The 19499-nt window shown below is 47.6% G+C and overlaps 56 non-coding genes across 56 annotated transcripts; all 56 read right to left on the bottom strand.

Annotated features, from left to right (window-relative positions):
- Positions 1–181: 181 nt before the first annotated feature.
- On the bottom strand, positions 182–300 carry LOC145137334 (5S ribosomal RNA). The gene has a single exon (XR_013720999.1). It is a non-coding gene; the product is annotated as a 5S ribosomal RNA (ribosomal RNA).
- A 229-nt stretch (positions 301–529) lies between these two features.
- Positions 530–648, bottom strand: LOC145147635 (5S ribosomal RNA). Its single transcript, XR_013728532.1, has one exon. It is a non-coding gene; the product is annotated as a 5S ribosomal RNA (ribosomal RNA).
- A 227-nt stretch (positions 649–875) lies between these two features.
- LOC145152758 (5S ribosomal RNA) lies at positions 876–994 on the bottom strand. Its single transcript, XR_013733281.1, has one exon. It is a non-coding gene; the product is annotated as a 5S ribosomal RNA (ribosomal RNA).
- A 226-nt stretch (positions 995–1220) lies between these two features.
- Positions 1221–1339, bottom strand: LOC145145050 (5S ribosomal RNA). Its single transcript, XR_013726043.1, has one exon. It is a non-coding gene; the product is annotated as a 5S ribosomal RNA (ribosomal RNA).
- Positions 1340–1565: 226 nt separating this feature from the next.
- Positions 1566–1684, bottom strand: LOC145145223 (5S ribosomal RNA). The gene has a single exon (XR_013726208.1). It is a non-coding gene; the product is annotated as a 5S ribosomal RNA (ribosomal RNA).
- A 230-nt stretch (positions 1685–1914) lies between these two features.
- LOC145155046 (5S ribosomal RNA) lies at positions 1915–2033 on the bottom strand. Its single transcript, XR_013735507.1, has one exon. It is a non-coding gene; the product is annotated as a 5S ribosomal RNA (ribosomal RNA).
- Positions 2034–2262: 229 nt separating this feature from the next.
- On the bottom strand, positions 2263–2381 carry LOC145154678 (5S ribosomal RNA). The gene has a single exon (XR_013735141.1). It is a non-coding gene; the product is annotated as a 5S ribosomal RNA (ribosomal RNA).
- Positions 2382–2608: 227 nt separating this feature from the next.
- LOC145152757 (5S ribosomal RNA) lies at positions 2609–2727 on the bottom strand. Its single transcript, XR_013733280.1, has one exon. It is a non-coding gene; the product is annotated as a 5S ribosomal RNA (ribosomal RNA).
- Positions 2728–2954: 227 nt separating this feature from the next.
- Positions 2955–3073, bottom strand: LOC145137330 (5S ribosomal RNA). The gene has a single exon (XR_013720997.1). It is a non-coding gene; the product is annotated as a 5S ribosomal RNA (ribosomal RNA).
- Positions 3074–3303: 230 nt separating this feature from the next.
- On the bottom strand, positions 3304–3422 carry LOC145147633 (5S ribosomal RNA). Its single transcript, XR_013728530.1, has one exon. It is a non-coding gene; the product is annotated as a 5S ribosomal RNA (ribosomal RNA).
- A 227-nt stretch (positions 3423–3649) lies between these two features.
- Positions 3650–3768, bottom strand: LOC145152755 (5S ribosomal RNA). Its single transcript, XR_013733278.1, has one exon. It is a non-coding gene; the product is annotated as a 5S ribosomal RNA (ribosomal RNA).
- Positions 3769–3995: 227 nt separating this feature from the next.
- On the bottom strand, positions 3996–4114 carry LOC145140415 (5S ribosomal RNA). The gene has a single exon (XR_013722163.1). It is a non-coding gene; the product is annotated as a 5S ribosomal RNA (ribosomal RNA).
- Positions 4115–4340: 226 nt separating this feature from the next.
- Positions 4341–4459, bottom strand: LOC145145222 (5S ribosomal RNA). The gene has a single exon (XR_013726207.1). It is a non-coding gene; the product is annotated as a 5S ribosomal RNA (ribosomal RNA).
- Positions 4460–4688: 229 nt separating this feature from the next.
- On the bottom strand, positions 4689–4807 carry LOC145153328 (5S ribosomal RNA). The gene has a single exon (XR_013733843.1). It is a non-coding gene; the product is annotated as a 5S ribosomal RNA (ribosomal RNA).
- Positions 4808–5036: 229 nt separating this feature from the next.
- LOC145146302 (5S ribosomal RNA) lies at positions 5037–5155 on the bottom strand. The gene has a single exon (XR_013727253.1). It is a non-coding gene; the product is annotated as a 5S ribosomal RNA (ribosomal RNA).
- A 228-nt stretch (positions 5156–5383) lies between these two features.
- Positions 5384–5502, bottom strand: LOC145139437 (5S ribosomal RNA). Its single transcript, XR_013721910.1, has one exon. It is a non-coding gene; the product is annotated as a 5S ribosomal RNA (ribosomal RNA).
- A 227-nt stretch (positions 5503–5729) lies between these two features.
- Positions 5730–5848, bottom strand: LOC145144353 (5S ribosomal RNA). The gene has a single exon (XR_013725363.1). It is a non-coding gene; the product is annotated as a 5S ribosomal RNA (ribosomal RNA).
- A 227-nt stretch (positions 5849–6075) lies between these two features.
- On the bottom strand, positions 6076–6194 carry LOC145153316 (5S ribosomal RNA). Its single transcript, XR_013733832.1, has one exon. It is a non-coding gene; the product is annotated as a 5S ribosomal RNA (ribosomal RNA).
- A 230-nt stretch (positions 6195–6424) lies between these two features.
- LOC145144446 (5S ribosomal RNA) lies at positions 6425–6543 on the bottom strand. The gene has a single exon (XR_013725456.1). It is a non-coding gene; the product is annotated as a 5S ribosomal RNA (ribosomal RNA).
- A 224-nt stretch (positions 6544–6767) lies between these two features.
- LOC145152754 (5S ribosomal RNA) lies at positions 6768–6886 on the bottom strand. Its single transcript, XR_013733277.1, has one exon. It is a non-coding gene; the product is annotated as a 5S ribosomal RNA (ribosomal RNA).
- A 226-nt stretch (positions 6887–7112) lies between these two features.
- Positions 7113–7231, bottom strand: LOC145140411 (5S ribosomal RNA). The gene has a single exon (XR_013722161.1). It is a non-coding gene; the product is annotated as a 5S ribosomal RNA (ribosomal RNA).
- A 226-nt stretch (positions 7232–7457) lies between these two features.
- On the bottom strand, positions 7458–7576 carry LOC145145221 (5S ribosomal RNA). Its single transcript, XR_013726206.1, has one exon. It is a non-coding gene; the product is annotated as a 5S ribosomal RNA (ribosomal RNA).
- A 229-nt stretch (positions 7577–7805) lies between these two features.
- LOC145143668 (5S ribosomal RNA) lies at positions 7806–7924 on the bottom strand. Its single transcript, XR_013724698.1, has one exon. It is a non-coding gene; the product is annotated as a 5S ribosomal RNA (ribosomal RNA).
- Positions 7925–8153: 229 nt separating this feature from the next.
- Positions 8154–8272, bottom strand: LOC145155045 (5S ribosomal RNA). Its single transcript, XR_013735506.1, has one exon. It is a non-coding gene; the product is annotated as a 5S ribosomal RNA (ribosomal RNA).
- Positions 8273–8500: 228 nt separating this feature from the next.
- On the bottom strand, positions 8501–8619 carry LOC145139432 (5S ribosomal RNA). The gene has a single exon (XR_013721909.1). It is a non-coding gene; the product is annotated as a 5S ribosomal RNA (ribosomal RNA).
- Positions 8620–8846: 227 nt separating this feature from the next.
- Positions 8847–8965, bottom strand: LOC145152753 (5S ribosomal RNA). The gene has a single exon (XR_013733276.1). It is a non-coding gene; the product is annotated as a 5S ribosomal RNA (ribosomal RNA).
- A 227-nt stretch (positions 8966–9192) lies between these two features.
- LOC145152396 (5S ribosomal RNA) lies at positions 9193–9311 on the bottom strand. Its single transcript, XR_013732916.1, has one exon. It is a non-coding gene; the product is annotated as a 5S ribosomal RNA (ribosomal RNA).
- A 229-nt stretch (positions 9312–9540) lies between these two features.
- LOC145144445 (5S ribosomal RNA) lies at positions 9541–9659 on the bottom strand. The gene has a single exon (XR_013725455.1). It is a non-coding gene; the product is annotated as a 5S ribosomal RNA (ribosomal RNA).
- Positions 9660–9887: 228 nt separating this feature from the next.
- LOC145152752 (5S ribosomal RNA) lies at positions 9888–10006 on the bottom strand. The gene has a single exon (XR_013733275.1). It is a non-coding gene; the product is annotated as a 5S ribosomal RNA (ribosomal RNA).
- Positions 10007–10231: 225 nt separating this feature from the next.
- On the bottom strand, positions 10232–10350 carry LOC145147315 (5S ribosomal RNA). Its single transcript, XR_013728222.1, has one exon. It is a non-coding gene; the product is annotated as a 5S ribosomal RNA (ribosomal RNA).
- Positions 10351–10575: 225 nt separating this feature from the next.
- LOC145154425 (5S ribosomal RNA) lies at positions 10576–10694 on the bottom strand. The gene has a single exon (XR_013734896.1). It is a non-coding gene; the product is annotated as a 5S ribosomal RNA (ribosomal RNA).
- Positions 10695–10913: 219 nt separating this feature from the next.
- LOC145154936 (5S ribosomal RNA) lies at positions 10914–11032 on the bottom strand. Its single transcript, XR_013735403.1, has one exon. It is a non-coding gene; the product is annotated as a 5S ribosomal RNA (ribosomal RNA).
- A 229-nt stretch (positions 11033–11261) lies between these two features.
- Positions 11262–11380, bottom strand: LOC145154288 (5S ribosomal RNA). Its single transcript, XR_013734766.1, has one exon. It is a non-coding gene; the product is annotated as a 5S ribosomal RNA (ribosomal RNA).
- Positions 11381–11610: 230 nt separating this feature from the next.
- Positions 11611–11729, bottom strand: LOC145147090 (5S ribosomal RNA). The gene has a single exon (XR_013728005.1). It is a non-coding gene; the product is annotated as a 5S ribosomal RNA (ribosomal RNA).
- A 226-nt stretch (positions 11730–11955) lies between these two features.
- LOC145144578 (5S ribosomal RNA) lies at positions 11956–12073 on the bottom strand. The gene has a single exon (XR_013725590.1). It is a non-coding gene; the product is annotated as a 5S ribosomal RNA (ribosomal RNA).
- Positions 12074–12300: 227 nt separating this feature from the next.
- On the bottom strand, positions 12301–12419 carry LOC145144013 (5S ribosomal RNA). The gene has a single exon (XR_013725035.1). It is a non-coding gene; the product is annotated as a 5S ribosomal RNA (ribosomal RNA).
- A 219-nt stretch (positions 12420–12638) lies between these two features.
- Positions 12639–12757, bottom strand: LOC145140533 (5S ribosomal RNA). Its single transcript, XR_013722195.1, has one exon. It is a non-coding gene; the product is annotated as a 5S ribosomal RNA (ribosomal RNA).
- Positions 12758–12986: 229 nt separating this feature from the next.
- Positions 12987–13105, bottom strand: LOC145152595 (5S ribosomal RNA). Its single transcript, XR_013733126.1, has one exon. It is a non-coding gene; the product is annotated as a 5S ribosomal RNA (ribosomal RNA).
- Positions 13106–13335: 230 nt separating this feature from the next.
- LOC145153304 (5S ribosomal RNA) lies at positions 13336–13454 on the bottom strand. Its single transcript, XR_013733821.1, has one exon. It is a non-coding gene; the product is annotated as a 5S ribosomal RNA (ribosomal RNA).
- Positions 13455–13684: 230 nt separating this feature from the next.
- Positions 13685–13803, bottom strand: LOC145146941 (5S ribosomal RNA). The gene has a single exon (XR_013727862.1). It is a non-coding gene; the product is annotated as a 5S ribosomal RNA (ribosomal RNA).
- A 220-nt stretch (positions 13804–14023) lies between these two features.
- Positions 14024–14142, bottom strand: LOC145143799 (5S ribosomal RNA). Its single transcript, XR_013724834.1, has one exon. It is a non-coding gene; the product is annotated as a 5S ribosomal RNA (ribosomal RNA).
- Positions 14143–14361: 219 nt separating this feature from the next.
- LOC145153292 (5S ribosomal RNA) lies at positions 14362–14480 on the bottom strand. Its single transcript, XR_013733810.1, has one exon. It is a non-coding gene; the product is annotated as a 5S ribosomal RNA (ribosomal RNA).
- Positions 14481–14702: 222 nt separating this feature from the next.
- On the bottom strand, positions 14703–14821 carry LOC145147826 (5S ribosomal RNA). Its single transcript, XR_013728715.1, has one exon. It is a non-coding gene; the product is annotated as a 5S ribosomal RNA (ribosomal RNA).
- Positions 14822–15050: 229 nt separating this feature from the next.
- LOC145144342 (5S ribosomal RNA) lies at positions 15051–15169 on the bottom strand. The gene has a single exon (XR_013725353.1). It is a non-coding gene; the product is annotated as a 5S ribosomal RNA (ribosomal RNA).
- A 230-nt stretch (positions 15170–15399) lies between these two features.
- Positions 15400–15518, bottom strand: LOC145153281 (5S ribosomal RNA). The gene has a single exon (XR_013733799.1). It is a non-coding gene; the product is annotated as a 5S ribosomal RNA (ribosomal RNA).
- A 231-nt stretch (positions 15519–15749) lies between these two features.
- LOC145153269 (5S ribosomal RNA) lies at positions 15750–15868 on the bottom strand. Its single transcript, XR_013733788.1, has one exon. It is a non-coding gene; the product is annotated as a 5S ribosomal RNA (ribosomal RNA).
- A 230-nt stretch (positions 15869–16098) lies between these two features.
- On the bottom strand, positions 16099–16217 carry LOC145155044 (5S ribosomal RNA). The gene has a single exon (XR_013735505.1). It is a non-coding gene; the product is annotated as a 5S ribosomal RNA (ribosomal RNA).
- A 226-nt stretch (positions 16218–16443) lies between these two features.
- Positions 16444–16562, bottom strand: LOC145153767 (5S ribosomal RNA). Its single transcript, XR_013734257.1, has one exon. It is a non-coding gene; the product is annotated as a 5S ribosomal RNA (ribosomal RNA).
- Positions 16563–16781: 219 nt separating this feature from the next.
- On the bottom strand, positions 16782–16900 carry LOC145152594 (5S ribosomal RNA). Its single transcript, XR_013733125.1, has one exon. It is a non-coding gene; the product is annotated as a 5S ribosomal RNA (ribosomal RNA).
- Positions 16901–17130: 230 nt separating this feature from the next.
- LOC145153257 (5S ribosomal RNA) lies at positions 17131–17249 on the bottom strand. The gene has a single exon (XR_013733777.1). It is a non-coding gene; the product is annotated as a 5S ribosomal RNA (ribosomal RNA).
- A 226-nt stretch (positions 17250–17475) lies between these two features.
- Positions 17476–17594, bottom strand: LOC145153766 (5S ribosomal RNA). The gene has a single exon (XR_013734256.1). It is a non-coding gene; the product is annotated as a 5S ribosomal RNA (ribosomal RNA).
- Positions 17595–17813: 219 nt separating this feature from the next.
- On the bottom strand, positions 17814–17932 carry LOC145152592 (5S ribosomal RNA). The gene has a single exon (XR_013733123.1). It is a non-coding gene; the product is annotated as a 5S ribosomal RNA (ribosomal RNA).
- Positions 17933–18153: 221 nt separating this feature from the next.
- On the bottom strand, positions 18154–18272 carry LOC145144041 (5S ribosomal RNA). The gene has a single exon (XR_013725062.1). It is a non-coding gene; the product is annotated as a 5S ribosomal RNA (ribosomal RNA).
- Positions 18273–18502: 230 nt separating this feature from the next.
- Positions 18503–18621, bottom strand: LOC145153306 (5S ribosomal RNA). Its single transcript, XR_013733823.1, has one exon. It is a non-coding gene; the product is annotated as a 5S ribosomal RNA (ribosomal RNA).
- Positions 18622–18852: 231 nt separating this feature from the next.
- Positions 18853–18971, bottom strand: LOC145141947 (5S ribosomal RNA). The gene has a single exon (XR_013723044.1). It is a non-coding gene; the product is annotated as a 5S ribosomal RNA (ribosomal RNA).
- A 220-nt stretch (positions 18972–19191) lies between these two features.
- On the bottom strand, positions 19192–19310 carry LOC145148570 (5S ribosomal RNA). The gene has a single exon (XR_013729449.1). It is a non-coding gene; the product is annotated as a 5S ribosomal RNA (ribosomal RNA).
- Between the last annotated feature and the right edge of the window lie 189 nt (positions 19311–19499).

Raw genomic sequence — 19499 nt, 5'->3', positions numbered from 1 at the left:
ACCTCCTTTGTTTTCGTACCCGAGGCGTGGGACCCACGTGACCGATCGGCTCCGTTCCAAAAATACGAAGACCATGAACCATGAAACGGAGGCCACCCGAGCATAGAAATAGCAAGAAAAAAAAAACAAAAAAAAACCGCACGTAAAATCTAAAAAAACGCAAACGGACAACAAAAAAACGGGGGTGCAACACGAGGACTTTCCAGGGGGTCACCCATCCTAGTACTACTCTCGCCCAAGCACGCTTAACTGCGGAGTTCTGATGGGATCCGGTGCATTAGTGCTGGTATGATCGCACCCGAAATACTATCCATGTTTATTGCTTTTATGTCTTAAAAGACGCAGAACCTCCTTTGTTTTCGTACGGGAGGCGTGGAACCCACGTGACCGATCGGCTCCGTTCCAAAAATACGAAGACCATCAACCATGAAGCGGAGGCCACCCGAGCATAGAAATAGCAAGAAAGAAAAAAAAACAAAAAAAAACCGCACGTAAAATCTAAAAAAACGCAAACGGACAACGAAAAAGGGGGGTGCAACACGAGGACTTCCCAGGGGGTCACCCATCCTAGTACTACTCTCGCCCAAGCACGCTTAACTGCAGAGTTCTGATGGGATACGGTGCATTAGTGCTGGTATGATCGCACCCGAAATACTATCCATGCTTATTGCTTGTATGTCTTAAAAGACGCAGAACCTCCTTTGTTTTCGTACGCGAGGCGTGGGACCCACGTGACCGATCAGCTCCGTTCCAAAAATACGAAGACCATCAACCATGAAGCGGAGGCCACCCGAGCATAGAAATAGCAAGAAAGAAAAAAACAAAAAAAAACCGCACGTAAAATCTAAAAAAACGCAAACGGACAACGAAAAAGGGGGGTGCAACACGAGGACTTCCCATGGGGTCACCCATCCTAGTACTACTCTCGCCCAAGCACGCTTAACTGCGGAGTTCTGATGGGATCCGGTGCATTAGTGCTGGTATGATCGCACCCGAAATATTGTCCATGCTTATTGCTTGTATGTCTTAAAAGACACAGAACCTCCTTTGTTTTCGTACGCGAGGCGTGGAACCACGTGACCGATCGGCTCCGTTCCAAAAATACGAAGACCATGAACCATGAAACGGAGGCCACCCGAGCATAGAAATAGCAAGAAAAAAAAAACAAAAAAAAACCGCACGTAAAATCTAAAAAAACGCAAACGGACAACGAAAACGGGGGGGTGCAACACGAGGACTTCCCAGAGGGTCACCCATTCTAGTACTACTCTCACCCAAGCACGCTTAACTGCGGAGTTCTGATGGGATCCGGTGCATTAGTGCTGGTATGATCGCACCCGAAATACTATCCATGCTTATTGCTTTTATGTCTTAAAAGACGCAGAACCTCCTTTGTTTTCGTACGCGAGGCGTGGGACCCACGTGACCGATCGGCTCCGTTCCAAAAATACGAAGACCATGAACCATGAAACGAAGGCCACCCGAGCATAGAAATAGCAAAAAAAAAAAAACAAAAAAAAACAGCACGTAAAATCTAAAAAAACACAAACGGACAACGAAAAAGGGGGGTGCAACACGAGGACTTCCCAGGGGGTCACCCATCCTAGTACTACTTTCGCCCAAGCACGCTTGACTGCGGAGTTCTGATGGGATCCGGTGCATTAGTGCTGGTATGATCGCACCCGAAATACTATCCATGCTTATTGCTTGTATGTCTTAAAAGACGCAGAACCTCCTTTGTTTTCGTACGCGAGGCGTGGAACCCACGTGACCGATCGGCTCCGTTCCAAAAATACGAAGACCATCAACCATGAAGCGGAGGCCACCCGAGCATAGAAATAGCAAGAAAGAAAAAAAAAACAAAAAAAAACCGCACGTAAAATCTAAAAAAACGCAAACGGACAACGAAAAAGGGGGGTGCAACACGAGGACTTCCCAGGGGGTCACCCATCCTAGTACTACTCTCGCCCAAGCACGCTTAACTGCAGAGTTCTGATGGGATCCGGTGCATTAGTGCTGGTATGATCGCACCCGAAATACTATCCATGCTTATTGCATGTATGTCTTAAAAGACGCAGAACCTCCTTTGTTTTCGTACGCGAGGCGGGGGACCCACGTGACCGACCGGCTCCGTTCCAAAAATACGAAGACCATGAACCATGAAACGAAGGCCACCCGAGCATAGAAATAGCAAGAAAGAAAAAAAAAACAAAAAAAACCGCACGTAAAATCTAAAAAAACGCAAACGGACAACGAAAAAGGGGGGTGCAACACGAGGACTTCCCAGGGGGTCACCCATCCTAGTACTACTCTCGCCCAAGCACGCTTGACTGCGGAGTTCTGATGGGATCCGGTGCATTAGTGCTGGTATGATCGCACCCGAAATACTATCCATGCTTATTGCTTGTATGTCTTAAAAGACGCAGAACCTCCTTTGTTTTCGTACGCGAGGCGTGGGACCCACGTGACCGATCAGCTCCGTTCCAAAAATACGAAGACCATCAACCATGAAGCGGAGGCCACCCGAGCATAGAAATAGCAAGAAAGAAAAAAAACAAAAAAAACCGCACGTAAAATCTAAAAAAACGCAAACGGACAACGAAAAAGGGGGGTGCAACACGAGGACTTCCCATGGGGTCACCCATCCTAGTACTACTCTCGCCCAAGCACGCTTAACTGCGGAGTTCTGATGGGATCCGGTGCATTAGTGCTGGTATGATCGCACCCGAAATATTGTCCATGCTTATTGCTTGTATGTCTTAAAAGACACAGAACCTCCTTTGTTTTCGTACGCGAGGCGTGGGACCCACGTGACCGATCGGCTCCGTTCCAAAAATACGAAGACCATGAACCATGAAACGGAGGCCACCCGAGCATAGAAATAGCAAGAAAAAAAAAACAAAAAAAAACCGCACGTAAAATCTAAAAAAACGCAAACGGACAACAAAAAAACGGGGGTGCAACACGAGGACTTTCCAGGGGGTCACCCATCCTAGTACTACTCTCGCCCAAGCACGCTTAACTGCGGAGTTCTGATGGGATCCGGTGCATTAGTGCTGGTATGATCGCACCCGAAATACTATCCATGTTTATTGCTTGTATGTCTTAAAAGACGCAGAACCTCCTTTGTTTTCGTACGGGAGGCGTGGAACCCACGTGACCGATCGGCTCCGTTCCAAAAATACGAAGACCATCAACCATGAAGCGGAGGCCACCCGAGCATAGAAATAGCAAGAAAGAAAAAAAAACAAAAAAAAACCGCACGTAAAATCTAAAAAAACGCAAACGGACAACGAAAAAGGGGGGGTGCAACACGAGGACTTCCCAGGGGGTCACCCATCCTAGTACTACTCTCGCCCAAGCACGCTTAACTGCAGAGTTCTGATGGGATACGGTGCATTAGTGCTGGTATGATCGCACCCGAAATACTATCCATGCTTATTGCTTGTATGTCTTAAAAGACGCAGAACCTCCTTTGTTTTCGTACGCGAGGCGTGGGACCCACGTGACCGATCAGCTCCGTTCCAAAAATACGAAGACCATCAACCATGAAGCGGAGGCCACCCGAGCATAGAAATAGCAAGAAAGAAAAAAACAAAAAAAAACCGCACGTAAAATCTAAAAAAACGCAAACGGACAACGAAAAAGGGGGGTGCAACACGAGGACTTCCCATGGGGTCACCCATCCTAGTACTACTCTCGCCCAAGCACGCTTAACTGCGGAGTTCTGATGGGATCCGGTGCATTAGTGCTGGTATGATCGCACCCGAAATATTGTCCATGCTTATTGCTTGTATGTCTTAAAAGACACAGAACCTCCTTTGTTTTCGTACGCGAGGCGTGGAACCACGTGACCGATCGGCTCCGTTCCAAAAATACGAAGACCATGAACCATGAAACGGAGGCCACCCGAGCATAGAAATAGCAAGAAAAAAAAAACAAAAAAAAACCGCACGTAAAATCTAAAAAAACGCAAACGGACAACGAAAACGGGGGGGGTGCAACACGAGGACTTCCCAGAGGGTCACCCATCCTAGTACTACTCTCACCCAAGCACGCTTAACTGCGGAGTTCTGATGGGATCCGGTGCATTAGTGCTGGTATGATCGCACCCGAAATACTATCCATGCTTATTGCTTTTATGTCTTAAAAGACGCAGAACCTCCTTTGTTTTCGTACGCGAGGCGTGGGACCCACGTGACCGATCGGCTCCGTTCCAAAAATACGAAGACCATGAACCATGAAACGAAGGCCACCCGAGCATAGAAATAGCAAAAAAAAAAAAACAAAAAAAAACAGCACGTAAAATCTAAAAAAACACAAACGGACAACGAAAAAGGGGGGTGCAACACGAGGACTTCCCAGGGGGTCACCCATCCTAGTACTACTTTCGCCCAAGCACGCTTGACTGCGGAGTTCTGATGGGATCCGGTGCATTAGTGCTGGTATGATCGCACCCGAAATACTATCCATGCTTATTGCTTGTATGTCTTAAAAGACGCAGAACCTCCTTTGTTTTCGTACGCGAGGCGTGGAACCCACGTGACCGATCGGCTCCGTTCCAAAAATACGAAAACCATCAACCATGAAGCGGAGGCCACCCGAGCATAGAAATAGCAAGAAAGAAAAAAAAACAAAAAAAAACCGCACGTAAAATCTAAAAAAACGCAAACGGACAACGAAAAAGGGGGGTGCAACACGAGGACTTCCCAGGGGGTCACCCATCCTAGTACTACTCTCGCCCAAGCACGCTTAACTGCGGAGTTCTGATGGGATCCGGTGCATTAGTGCTGGTATGATCGCACCCGAAATACTATCCATGCTTATTGCTTTTATGTCTTAAAAGACGCAGAACCTCCTTTGTTTTCGTACGCGAGGCGTGGAACCCACGTGACCGATCGGCTCCGTTCCAAAAATACGAAGACCATCAACCATGAAGCGGAGGCCACCCGAGCATAGAAATAGCAAGAAAGAAAAAAAAACAAAAAAAAACCGCACGTAAAATCTAAAAAAACGCAAACGGACAACGAAAAAAGGGGGTGCAACACGACGACTTCCCAGGGGGTCACCCATCCTAGTACTACTCTCGCCCAAGCACGCTTAACTGCAGAGTTCTGATGGGATCCGGTGCATTAGTGCTGGTATGATCGCACCCGAAATACTATCCATGCTTATTGCATGTATGTCTTAAAAGACGCAGAACCTCCTTTGTTTTCGTACGCGAGGCGGGGGACCCACGTGACCGACCGGCTCCGTTCCAAAAATACGAAGACCATGAACCATGAAACGAAGGCCACCCGAGCATAGAAATAGCAAGAAAGAAAAAAAACAAAAAAAAACCGCACGTAAAATCTAAAAAAACGCAAACGGACAACGAAAAAGGGGGGTGCAACACGAGCACTTCCCAGGGGGTCACCCATCCTAGTACTACTCTCGCCCAAGCACGCTTGACTGCGGAGTTCTGATGGGATCCGGTGCATTAGTGCTGGTATGATCGCACCCGAAATACTATCCATGCTTATTGCTTGTATGTCTTAAAAGACGCAGAACCTCCTTTGTTTTCGTACGCGAGGCGTGGGACCCACGTGACCGATCAGCTCCGTTCCAAAAATACGAAGACCATCAACCATGAAGCGGAGGCCACCCGAGCATAGAAATAGCAAGAAAGAAAAAAAACAAAAAAAACCGCACGTAAAATCTAAAAAAACGCAAACGGACAACGAAAAAAGGGGGTGCAACACGAGGACTTCCCATGGGGTCACCCATCCTAGTACTACTCTCGCCCAAGCACGCTTAACTGCGGAGTTCTGATGGGATCCGGTGCATTAGTGCTGGTATGATGGCACCCGAAATATTGTCCATGCTTATTGCTTGTATGTCTTAAAAGACACAGAACCTCCTTTGTTTTCGTACGCGAGGCGTGGGACCCACGTGACCGATCGGCTCCGTTCCAAAAATACGAAGACCATGAACCATGAAACGGAGGCCACCCGAGCATAGAAATAGCAAGAAAAAAAAAACAAAAAAAAACCGCACGTAAAATCTAAAAAAACGCAAACGGACAACGAAAAAACGGGGGTGCAACACGAGGACTTCCCAGGGGGTCACCCATCCTAGTACTACTCTCGCCCAAGCACGCTTAACTGCGGAGTTCTGATGGGATCCGGTGCATTAGTGCTGGTATGATCGCACCCGAAATACTATCCATGTTTATTGCTTTTATGTCTTAAAAGACGCAGAACCTCCTTTGTTTTCGTACGCGAGGCGTGGAACGCACGTGACCGACCGGCTCCGTTCCAAAAATACGAAGACCATGAACCATGAAACGGAGGCCACCCGAGCATAGGAATAGCAAGAAAGAAAAAAAAAACAAAAAAAAACCGCACGTAAAATCTAAAAAAACGCAAACGGACAACGAAAAAGGGGGGTGCAACACGAGGACTTCCCAGGGGGTCACCCATCCTAGTACTACTCTCACCCAAGCACGCTTGACTGCGGAGTTCTGATGGGATCCGGTGCATTAGTGCTGGTATGATCGCACCCGAAATACTATCCATGCTTATTGCTTGTATGTCTTAAAAGACGCAGAACCTCCTTTGTTTTCGTACGCGAGGCGTGGGACCCACGTGACCGATCAGCTCCGTTCCAAAAATACGAAGACCATCAACCATGAAGCGGAGGCCACCCGAGCATAGAAATAGCAAGAAAGAAAAAAAAAAAAAACCGCACGTAAAATCTAAAAAAACGCAAACGGACAACGAAAAAGGGGGGTGCAACACGAGGACTTCCCATGGGGTCACCCATCCTAGTACTACTCTCGCCCAAGCACGCTTAACTGCGGAGTTCTGATGGGATCCGGTGCATTAGTGCTGGTATGATCGCACCCGAAATATTGTCCATGCTTATTGCTTGTATGTCTTAAAAGACACAGAACCTCCTTTGTTTTCGTACGCGAGGCGTGGGACCCACGTGACCGATCGGCTCCGTTCCAAAAATACGAAGACCATGAACCATGAAACGGAGGCCACCCGAGCATAGAAATAGCAAGAAAAAAAAACAAAAAAAAACTGCACGTAAAATCTAAAAAAACGCAAACGGACAACGAAAACGGGGGGGTGCAACACGAGGACTTCCCAGAGGGTCACCCATCCTAGTACTACTCTCACCCAAGCACGCTTAACTGCGGAGTTCTGATGGGATCCGGTGCATTAGTGCTGGTATGATCGCACCCGAAATACTATCCATGCTTATTGCTTTTATGTCTTAAAAGACGCAGAACCTCCTTTGTTTTCGTACGCGAGGCGTGGGACCCACGTGACCGATCGGCTCCGTTCCAAAAATACGAAGACCATGAACCATGAAACGAAGGCCACCCGAGCATAGAAATAGCAAAAAAAAAAAAACAAAAAAAAACCGCACGTAAAATCTAAAAAAACACAAACGGACAACGAAAAAGGGGGGTGCAACACGAGGACTTCCCAGGGGGTCACCCATCCTAGTACTACTTTCGCCCAAGCACGCTTGACTGCGGAGTTCTGATGGGATCCGGTGCATTAGTGCTGGTATGATCGCACCCGAAATACTATCCATGCTTATTGCTTGTATGTCTTAAAAGACGCAGAACCTCCTTTGTTTTCGTACGCGAGGCGTGGAACCCACGTGACCGATCGGCTCCGTTCCAAAAATACGAAAACCATCAACCATGAAGCGGAGGCCACCCGAGCATAGAAATAGCAAGAAAGAAAAAAAAACAAAAAAAAACCGCACGTAAAATCTAAAAAAACGCAAACGGACAACGAAAAAGGGGGGTGCAACACGAGGACTTCCCAGGGGGTCACCCATCCTAGTACTACTCTCGCCCAAGCACGCTTAACTGCGGAGTTCTGATGGGATCCGGTGCATTAGTGCTCGTATGATCGCACCCGAAATACTATCCATGCTTATTGCTTTTATGTCTTAAAAGACGCAGAACCTCCTTTGTTTTCGTACGCGAGGCGTGGAACCCACGTGACCGATCGGCTCCGTTCCAAAAATACGAAGACCATCAACCATGAAGCGGAGGCCACCCGAGCATAGAAATAGCAAGAAAGAAAAAAAAACAAAAAAAAACCGCACGTAAAATCTAAAAAAACGCAAACGGACAACGAAAAAGGGGGGTGCAACACGAGGACTTCCCAGGGGGTCACCCATCCTAGTACTACTCTCGCCCAAGCACGCTTAACTGCAGAGTTCTGATGGGATCCGGTGCATTAGTGCTGGTATGATCGCACCCAAAATACTATCCATGCTTATTGCATGTATGTCTTAAAAGACGCAGAACCTCCTTTGTTTTCGTACGCGAGGCGGGGGACCCACGTGACCGACCGGCTCCGTTCCAAAAATACGAAGACCATGAACCATGAAACGAAGGCCACCCGAGCATAGAAATAGCAAGAAAGAAAAAAAACAAAAAAAAACCGCACGTAAAATCTAAAAAAACGCAAACGGACAACGAAAAAGGGGGGTGCAACACGAGCACTTCCCAGGGGGTCACCCATCCTAGTACTACTCTCGCCCAAGCACGCTTGACTGCGGAGTTCTGATGGGATCCGGTGCATTAGTGCTGGTATGATCGCACCCGAAATACTATCCATGCTTATTGCTTGTATGTCTTAAAAGACGCAGAACCTCCTTTGTTTTCGTACGCGAGGCGTGGGACCCACGTGACCGATCAGCTCCGTTCCAAAAATACGAAGACCATCAACCATGAAGCGGAGGCCACCCGAGCATAGAAATAGCAAGAAAGAAAAAAAACAAAAAAAACCGCACGTAAAATCTAAAAAAACGCAAACGGACAACGAAAAAGGGGGGTGCAACACGAGGACTTCCCATGGGGTCACCCATCCTAGTACTACTCTCGCCCAAGCACGCTTAACTGCGGAGTTCTGATGGGATCCGGTGCATTAGTGCTGGTATGATCGCACCCGAAATATTGTCCATGCTTATTGCTTGTATGTCTTAAAAGACACAGAACCTCCTTTGTTTTCGTACGCGAGGCGTGGGACCCACGTGACCGATCGGCTCCGTTCCAAAAATACGAAGACCATGAACCATGAAACGGAGGCCACCCGAGCATAGAAATAGCAAGAAAAAAAAAACAAAAAAAAACCGCACGTAAAATCTAAAAAAACGCAAACGGACAACGAAAAAACGGGGGTGCAACACGAGGACTTCCCAGGGGGTCACCCATCCTAGTACTACTCTCGCCCAAGCACGCTTAACTACGGAGTTCTGATGGGATCCGGTGCATTAGTGCTGGTATGATCGCACCCGAAATACTATCCATGTTTATTGCTTTTATGTCTTAAAAGACGCAGAACCTCCTTTGTTTTCGTACGCGAGGCGTGGAACGCACGTGACCGACCGGCTCCGTTCCAAAAATACGAAGACCATGAACCATGAAACGGAGGCAACCCGAGCATAGAAATAGCAAGAAAGAAAAAAAAACAAAAAAAAACCGCACGTAAAATCTAAAAAAACGCAAACGGACAACGAAAAAGGGGGGTGCAACACGAGGACTTCCCAGGGGGTCACCCATCCTAGTACTACTCTCACCCAAGCACGCTTGACTGCGGAGTTCTGATGGGATCCGGTGCATTAGTGCTGGTATGATCGCACCCGAAATACTATCCATGCTTATTGCTTGTATGTCTTAAAAGACGCAGAACCTCCTTTGTTTTCGTACGCGAGGCGTGGGACCCACGTGACCGATCAGCTCCGTTCCAAAAATACGAAGACCATCAACCATGAAGCGGAGGCCACCCGAGCATAGAAATAGCAAGAAAGAAAAAAAACAAAAAAAAACCGCACGTAAAATCTAAAAAAACGCAAACGGACAACGAAAAAGGGGGGTGCAACACGAGGACTTCCCATGGGGTCACCCATCCTAGTACTACTCTCGCCCAAGCACGCTTAACTGCGGAGTTCTGATGGGATCCGGTGCATTAGTGCTGGTATGATCGCACCCGAAATATTGTCCATGCTTATTGCTTGTATGTCTTAAAAGACACAGAACCTCCTTTGTTTTCGTACGCGAGGCGTGGGACCCACGTGACCGATCGGCTCCGTTCCAAAAATACGAAGACCATGAACCATGAAACGGAGGCCACCCGAGCATAGAAATAGCAAGAAAAAAAAACAAAAAAAAACCGCACGTAAAATCTAAAAAAACGCAAACGGACAACGAAACGGGGGGGTGCAACACGAGGACTTCCCAGAGGGTCACCCATCCTAGTACTACTCTAGCCCAAGCACGCTTAACTGCGAAGTTCTGATGGGATCCGGTGCATTAGTGCTGGTATGATCGCACCCGAAATACTATCCATGCTTATTGCTTTTATGTCTTAAAAGACGCAGAACCTCCTTTGTTTTCGTACGCGAGGCGTGGGACCCACGTGACCGATCGGCTCCGTTCCAAAAATACGAAGACCATGAACCATGAAACGAAGGCCACCCGAGCATAGAAATAGCAAAAAAAAAAAACAAAAAAAAACCGCACGTAAAATCTAAAAAAACACAAACGGACAACGAAAAAGGGGGGTGCAACACGAGAACTTCCCAGGGGGTCACCCATCCTAGTACTACTCTCGCCCAAGCACGCTTAACTGCGGAGTTCTGATGGGATCCGGTGCATTAGTGCTAGTATGATCGCACCCGAAATACTATCCATGCTTATTGCTTGTATGTCTTAAAAGACGCAGAACCTCCTTTGTTTTCGTACGCGAGGCGTGGGACCCACGTGACCGATCAGCTCCGTTCCAAAAATACGAAGACCATCAACCATGAAGCGGAGGCCACCCGAGCATAGAAATAGCAAGAAAGAAAAAAAAACCGCACGTAAAATCTAAAAAAACGCAAACGGACAACGAAAAAGGGAGGTGCAACACGAGGACTTCCCAGGGGGTCACCCATCCTAGTACTACTCACGCCCAAGCACGCTTAACTGCGGAGTTCTGATGGGATCCGGTGCATTAGTGCTGGTATGATCGCACCCGAAATACTATCCATGCTTATTGCTTGTATGTCTTAAAAGACGCAGAACCTCCTTTGTTTTCGTACGCGAGGCGTGGGACCCACGTGACCGATCGGCTCCGTTCCAAAAATACGAAGACCATGAACCATGAAACGAAGGCCACCCGAGCATTGAAATAGCAAGAAAGAAAAAAAAAACAAAAAAAAACCGCACATAAAATCTAAAAAAACGCAAACGGACAACGAAAAAGAGGGTGCAACACGAGGACTTCCCAGGGGGTCACCCATCCTAGTACTACTCTCGCCCAAGCACGCTTAACTGCGGAGTTCTGACGGGATCCGGTGCATTAGTGCTGGTATGATCGCACCCGAAATACTATCCATGCTTATTGCTTGTATGTCTTAAAAGACGCAGAACCTCCTTTGTTTTCGTACGCGAGGCGTGGGACCCACGTGACCGATCAGCTCCGTTCCAAAAATACGAAGACCATCAACCATGAAGCGGAGGCCACCCGAGCATAGAAATAGCAAGAAAGAAAAAAAAACAAAAAAAAAACCGCACGTAAAATCTAAAAAAACGCAAACGGACAACGAAAAAGGGGGGTGCAACACGAGGACTACCCATGGGGTCACCCATCCTAGTACTACTCTCGCCCAAGCATGCTTAACTGCGGAGTTCTGATGGGATCCGGTGCATTAGTGCTGGTATGATCGCACCCGAAATACTGTCCATGGTTATTGCTTGTATGTCTTAAAAGACACAGAACCTCCTTTGTTTTCGTACGCGAGGCGTGGGACCCACGTGACCGATCGGCTCCGTTCCAAAAATACGAAGACCATGAACCATGAAACGGAGGCCACCCGAGCATAGAAATAGCAAGAAAAAAAAACAAAAAAAAACCGCACGTAAAATCTAAAAAAACGCAAACGGACAACGAAAACGGGGGGGTGCAACACGAGGACTTCCCAGAGGTCACCCATCCTAGTACTACTCTCGCCCAAGCACGCTTAACTGCGGAGTTCTGATGGGATCCGGTGCATTAGTGCTGGTATGATCGCACCCGAAATACTATCCATGCTTATTGCTTTTATGTCTTAAAAGACGCAGAACCTCCTTTGTTTTCGTACGCGAGGCGTGGGACCCACGTGACCGATCGGCTCCGTTCCAAAAATACGAAGACCATGAACCATGAAACGAAGGCCACCCGAACATAGAAATAGCAAAAAAAAAAAAAACAAAAAAAAACCGCACGTAAAATCTAAAAAAACACAAACGGACAACGAAAAAGGGGGGTGCAACACGAGAACTTCCCAGGGGGTCACCCATCCTAGTACTACTCTCGCCCAAGCACGCTTACCTGCGGAGTTCTGATGGGATCCGGTGCATTAGTGCTAGTATGATCGCACCCGAAATACTATCCATGCTTATTGCTTGTATGTCTTAAAAGACGCAGAACCTCCTTTGTTTTCGTACGCGAGGCGTGGGACCCACGTGACCGATCAGCTCCGTTCCAAAAATACGAAGACCATCAACCATTAAGCGGAGGCCACCCGAGCATAGAAATAGCAAGAAAGAAAAAAAAACCGCACGTAAAATCTAAAAAAACGCAAACGGACAACGAAAAAGGGAGGCGCAACACGAGGACTTCCCAGGGGGTCACCCATCCTAGTACTACTCACGCCCAAGCACGCTTAACTGCGGAGTTCTGATGGGATCCGGTGCATTAGTGCTGGTATGATCGCACCCGAAATACTATCCATGCTTATTGCTTGTATGTCTTAAAAGTCGCAGAACCTCCTTTGTTTTCGTACGCGAGGCGTGGGACCCACGTGACCGATCGGCTCCGTTCCAAAAATACGAAGACCATGAACCATGAAACGAAGGCCACCCGAGCATTGAAATAGCAAGAAAGAAAAAAAAAACAAAAAAAAACCGCACATAAAATCTAAAAAAACGCAAACGGACAACGAAAAAGAGGGTGCAACACGAGGACTTCCCAGGGGGTCACCCATCCTAGTACTACTCTCGCCCAAGCACGCTTAACTGCGGAGTTCTGATGGGATCCGGTGCATTAGTGCTGGTATGATCGCACCCGAAATACTATCCATGCTTATTGCTTGTATGTCTTAAAAGACGCAGAACCTCCTTTGTTTTCGTACGCGAGGCGTGGGACCCACGTGACCGATCAGCTCCGTTCCAAAAATACGAAGACCATCAACCATGAAGCGGAGGCCACCCGAGCATAGAAATAGCAAGAAAGAAAAAAAAAACAAAAAAAAACCGCACGTAAAATCTAAAAAGACGCAAACGGACAACGAAAAAGGGGGGTGCAACACGAGGACTTCCCAGGGGGTCACCCATCCTAGTACTACTCTCGCCCAAGCACGCTTAACTGCGGAGTTCTGATGGGATCCGGTGCATTAGTGCTGGTATGATCGCACCCGAAATACTATCCATGCTTATTGCTTGTATGTCTTAAAAGACGCAGAACCTCCTTTGTTTTCGTACGCGAGGCGTGGGACCCACGTGACCGATCGGCTCCGTTCCAAAAATACGAAGACCATGAACCATGAAACGAAGGCCACCCGAGCATAGAAATAGCAAGAAAGAAAAAAAAAACAAAAAAAAACCGCACGTAAAATCTAAAAAAACGCAAACGGACAACGAAAAAGGGGGGTGCAAGACGAGGACTTCCCAGGGGGTCACCCATCCTAGTACTACTCTCGCCCAAGCACGCTTAACTGCGGAGTTCTGATCGGATCCGGTGCATTAGTGCTGGTATGATCGCACCCGAAATACTATCCATGCTTATTGCTTGTATGTCTTAAAAGACGCAGAACCTCCTTTGTTTTCGTACACGAGGCGTGGGACCCACGTGACCGATCGGCTCCGTTCCAAAAATACGAAAACCATCAACCATGAAGCGGAGGCCACCCGAGCATAGAAATAGCAAGAAAGAAAAAAAAAACCGCACGTAAAATCTAAAAAAACGCAAACGGACAACGAAAAAGGGAGGTGCAACACGAGGACTTCCCAGGGGGTCACCCATCCTAGTACTACTCTCGCCCAAGCACGATTAACTGCGGAGTTCTGATGGGATCCGGTGCATTAGTGCTGGTATGATCGCACCCGAAATACTATCCATGCTTATTGATTTTATGTCTTAAAAGACGCAGAACCTCCTTTGTTTTCGTACGCGAGGCGTGGGACCCACGTGACCGATCGGCTTCGTTCCAAAAATACGAAAACCATCAACCATGAAGCGGAGGCCACCCGAGCATAGAAATAGCAAGAAAGAAAAAAAAACCGCACGTAAAATCTAAAAAAACGCAAACGGACAACAAAAAAGGGGGGTGCAACACGAGGACTTCCCAGGGGGTCACCCATCCTAGTACTACTCTCGCCCAAGCACGCTTAACTGCGGAGTTCTGATGGGATCCGGTGCATTAGTGCTGGTATGATCGCACCCGAAATACTATCCATGCTTATTGATTTTATGTCTTAAAAGACGCAGAACCTCCTTTGTTTTCGTACGCGAGGCGTGGGACCCACGTGACCGATCGGCTCCGTTCCAAAAATACGAAAACCATCAACCATGAAGCGGAGGCCACCCGAGCATAGAAATAGCAAGAAAGAAAAAAAAAAACCGCACGTAAAATCTAAAAAAACGCAAACGGACAACGAAAAAAGGGGAGTGCAACACGAGGACTTCCCAGGGGGTCACCCATCCTAGTACTGCTCTCGCCCAAGAACGCTTAACTGCAGAGTTCTGATGGGATCCGGTGCATTAGTGCTGGTATGATCGCACCCGAAATACTATCCATGCTTATTGCTTTTATGTCTTAAAAGACGCAGAACCTCCTTTGTTTTCGTACGCGAGGCGTGGAACCCACGTGACCGATCGGCTCCGTTCCAAAAATACGAAAACCATCAACCATGAAGCGGAGGCCACCCGAGCATAGAAATAGCAAGAAAGAAAAAAAAACAAAAAAAAACTGCACGTAAAATCTAAAAAAACGCAAACGGACAACGAAAAAGGGGGGTGCAACACGAGGACTTCCCAGGGGGTCACCCATCCTAGTACTACTCTCGCCCAAGCACGCTTAACTGCGGAGTTCTGATGGGATCCGGTGCATTAGTGCTGGTATGACCGCACCGAAAATACTATCCATGCTTATAGCTTGTATGTCTTAAAAGACGCAGAACCTCCTTTGTTTTCGTACGCGATGCGTGGGACCCACGTGACCGATCAGCTCCGTTCCAAAAATACGAAGACCATCAACCATGAAGCGGAGGCCACCCGAGCATAGAAATAGCAAGAAAGAAAAAAAAAACAAAAAAAAACCGCACGTAAAATCTAAAAAAACGTAAACGGACAAGGAAAAAGGGGGGTGCAACACGAGGACTTCCCAGGGGGTCACCCATCCTAGTACTACTCTCGCCCAAGCACGCTTAACTGCGGAGTTCTGATGGGATCCGGTGCATTAGTGCTGGTATGATCGCACCCGAAATACTATCCATGCTTATTGCTTGTATGTCTTAAAAGACGCAGAACCTCCTTTGTTTTCGTACGCGAGGCGTGGGACCCACGTGACCGATCGGCTCCGTTCCAAAAATACGAAGACCATGAACCATGAAACGAAGGCCACCCGAGCATAGAAATAGCAAGAAAGAAAAAAAAAACAAAAAAAAAACCGCACGTAAAATCTAAAAAAACGCAAACGGACAACGAAAAAGGGGGGTGCAACACGAGGACTTCCCAGGGGGTCACCCATCCTAGTACTACTCTCGCCCAAGCACGCTTAACTGCGGAGTTCTGATGGGATCCGGTGCATTAGTGCTGGTATGATCGCACCCGAAATACTATCCATGCTTATTGCTTGTATGTCTTAAAAGACGCAGAACCTCCTTTGTTTTCGTACGCGAGGCGTGGGACCCACGTGACCGATCAGCTCCGTTCCAAAAATACGAAGACCATCAACCATGAAGCGGAGGCCACCCGAGCATAGAAATAGCAAGAAAGAAAAAAAAAACAAAAAAAAACCGCACGTAAAATCTAAAAAAACGCAAACGGACAACGAAAAAGGGGGGTGCAACACGAGGACTTCCCAGGGGGTCACCCATCCTAGTACTACTCTCGCCCAAGCACGCTTAACTGCAGAGTTCTGATGGGATCCGGTGCATTAGTGCTGGTATGATCGCACCCGAAATACTATCCATGCTTATTGCTTGTATGTCTTAAAAGACGCAGAACCTCCTTTGTTTTCGTACGCGAGGCGTGGGACCCACGTGACCGATCGGCTCCGTTCCAAAAATACGAAGACCATGAACCATGAAACGGAGGCCACCCGAGCATAGAAATAGCAAGAAAAAAAAACAAAAAAAAACCGCACGTAATATCTAAAAAAACGCAAACGGACAACGAAAACGGGGGGGTGCAACACGAGGACTTCCCAGAGGGTCACCCATCCTAGTACTACTCTCGCCCAAGCACGCTTAACTGCGGAGTTCTGATGGGATCCGGTGCATTAGTGCTGGTATGATCGCACCCGAAATACTATCCATGCTTATTGCTTTTATGTCTTAAAAGACGCAGAACCTCCTTTGTTTTCGTACGCGAGGCGTGGGACCCACGTGACCGATCGGCTCCGTTCCAAAAATACGAAGACCATGAACCATGAAACGAAGGCCACCCGAACATAGAAATAGCAAGAAAGAAAAAAAAACCGCACGTAAAATCTAAAAAAACACAAACGGACAACGAAAAAGGAGGGTGCAACACGAGGACTTCCCAGGGGGTCACCCATCCTAGTACTACTCTCGCCCAAGCACGCTTAACTGCGGAGTTCTGATGGGATCCGGTGCATTAGTGCTGGTATGATCGCACCCGAAATACTATCCATGCTTATTGCTTGTATGTCTTAAAAGACGCAGAACCTCCTTTGTTTTCGTACGCGAGGCGTGGGACCCACGTGACCGATCAGCTCCGTTCCAAAAATACGAAGACCATCAACCATGAAGCGGAGGCCACCCGAGCATAGAAATAGCAAGAAAGAAAAAAAAAACAAAAAAAAACCGCACGTAAAATCTAAAAAAACGCAAACGGACAACGAAAAAGGGGGGTGCAACACGAGGACTTCCCAGGGGGTCACCCATCCTAGTACTACTCTCGCCCAAGCACGCTTAACTGCGGAGTTCTGATGGGATCCGGTGCATTAGTGCTGGTATGATCGCACCCGAAATACTATCCATGCTTATTGCTTGTATGTCTTAAAAGACGCAGAACCTCCTTTGTTTTCGTACGCGAGGCGTGGGACCCACGTGACCGATCGGCTCCGTTCCAAAAATACGAAGACCATGAACCATGAAACGGAGGCCACCCGAGCATAGAAATAGCAAGAAAAAAAAACAAAAAAAAACCGCACGTAATATCTAAAAAAACGCAAACGGACAACGAAAACGGGGGGGTGCAACACGAGGACTTCCCAGAGGGTCACCCATCCTAGTACTACTCTCGCCCAAGCACGCTTAACTGCGGAGTTCTGATGGGATCCGGTGCATTAGTGCTGGTATGATCGCACCCGAAATACTATCCATGCTTATTGCTTTTATGTCTTAAAAGACGCAGAACCTCCTTTGTTTTCGTACGCGAGGCGTGGGACCCACGTGACCGATCGGCTCCGTTCCAAAAATACGAAGACCATGAACCATGAAACGAAGGCCACCCGAACATAGAAATAGCAAGAAAGAAAAAAAAACCGCACGTAAAATCTAAAAAAACACAAACGGACAACGAAAAAGGAGGGTGCAACACGAGGACTTCCCAGGGGGTCACCCATCCTAGTACTACTCTCGCCCAAGCACGCTTAACTGCGGAGTTCTGATGGGATCCGGTGCATTAGTGCTGGTATGATCGCACCCGAAATACTATCCATGCTTATTGCTTGTATGTCTTAAAAGACGCAGAACCTCCTTTGTTTTCGTACGCGAGGCGTGGGACCCACGTGACCGATCAGCTCCGTTCCAAAAATACGAAGACCATCAACCATGAAGCGGAGGCCACCCGAGCATAGAAATAGCAAGAAAGAAAAAAAAAACCGCACGTAAAATCTAAAAAAACGCAAACGGACAACGAAAAAAGGGGAGTGCAACACGAGGACTTCCCAGGGGGTCACCCATCCTAGTACTGCTCTCGCCCAAGCACGCTTAACTGCAGAGTTCTGATGGGATCCGGTGCATTAGTGCTGGTATGATCGCACCCGAAATACTATCCATGCTTATTGCTTTTATGTCTTAAAAGACGCAGAACCTCCTTTGTTTTCGTACGCGAGGCGTGGAACCCACGTGACCGATCGGCTCCGTTCCAAAAATACGAAAACCATCAACCATGAAGCGGAGGCCACCCGAGCATAGAAACAGCAAGAAAGAAAAAAAAAACAAAAAAAAACCGCATGTAAAATCTAAAAAAACGCAAACGGACAACGAAAAAGGGGGGTGCAACACGAGGACTTCCCAGGGGGTCACCCATCCTGGTACTACTCTCGCCCAAGCACGCTTAACTGCGGAGTTCTGATGGGATCCGGTGCATTAGTGCTGGTATGATCGCACCCGAAATACTATCCATGCTTATTGCTTGTATGTCTTAAAAGACGCAGAACCTCCTTTGTTTTCGTACGCGAGGCGTGGGACCCACGTGACCGATCGGCTCCGTTCCAAAAATACGAAGGACCATGAACCATGAAACGAAGGCCACCCGAGCATAGAAATAGCAAGAAAGAAAAAAAAAACAAAAAAAAACCGCACGTAAAATCTAAAAAAACGCAAACGGACAACGAAAAAGGGGGGTGCAACACGAGGACTTCCCAGGGGGTCACCCATCCTAGTACTACTCTCGCCCAAGCACGCTTAACTGCGGAGTTCTGATCGGATCCGGTGCATTAGTGCTGGTATGATCGCACCCGAAATACTATCCATGCTTATTGCTTGTATGTCTTAAAAGACGCAGAGCCTCCTTTGTTTTCGTACACGAGGCGTGGGACCCACGTGACCGATCGGCTCCGTTCCAAAAATACGAAAACCATCAACCATGAAGCGGAGGCCACCCGAGCATAGAAATAGCAAGAAAGAAAAAAAAAACCGCACGTAAAATCTAAAAAAACGCAAACGGACAACGAAAAAGGGAGGTGCAACACGAGGACTTCCCAGGGGTTCACCCATCCTAGTACTACTCTCGCCCAAGCACGATTAACTGCGGAGTTCTGATGGGATCCGGTGCATTAGTGCTGGTATGATCGCACCCGAAATACTATCCATGCTTATTGATTTTATGTCTTAAAAGACGCAGAACCTCCTTTGTTTTCGTACGCGAGGCGTGGGACCCACGTGACCGATCGGCTTCGTTCCAAAAATACGAAAACCATCAACCATGAAGCGGAGGCCACCCGAGCATAGAAATAGCAAGAAAGAAAAAAAAACCGCACGTAAAATC

This window comes from Lactuca virosa, chromosome 1, assembly GCF_052849685.1.
Source record: "Lactuca virosa cultivar CGN04683 chromosome 1, Lactuca_virosa_CGN04683_v6, whole genome shotgun sequence".
Lineage (NCBI taxonomy): Eukaryota > Viridiplantae > Streptophyta > Magnoliopsida > Asterales > Asteraceae > Lactuca > Lactuca virosa.
The sequence above is the reverse complement of the archived record's forward strand: the minus strand, read 5'-3'. Positions and strand labels throughout refer to the sequence as shown.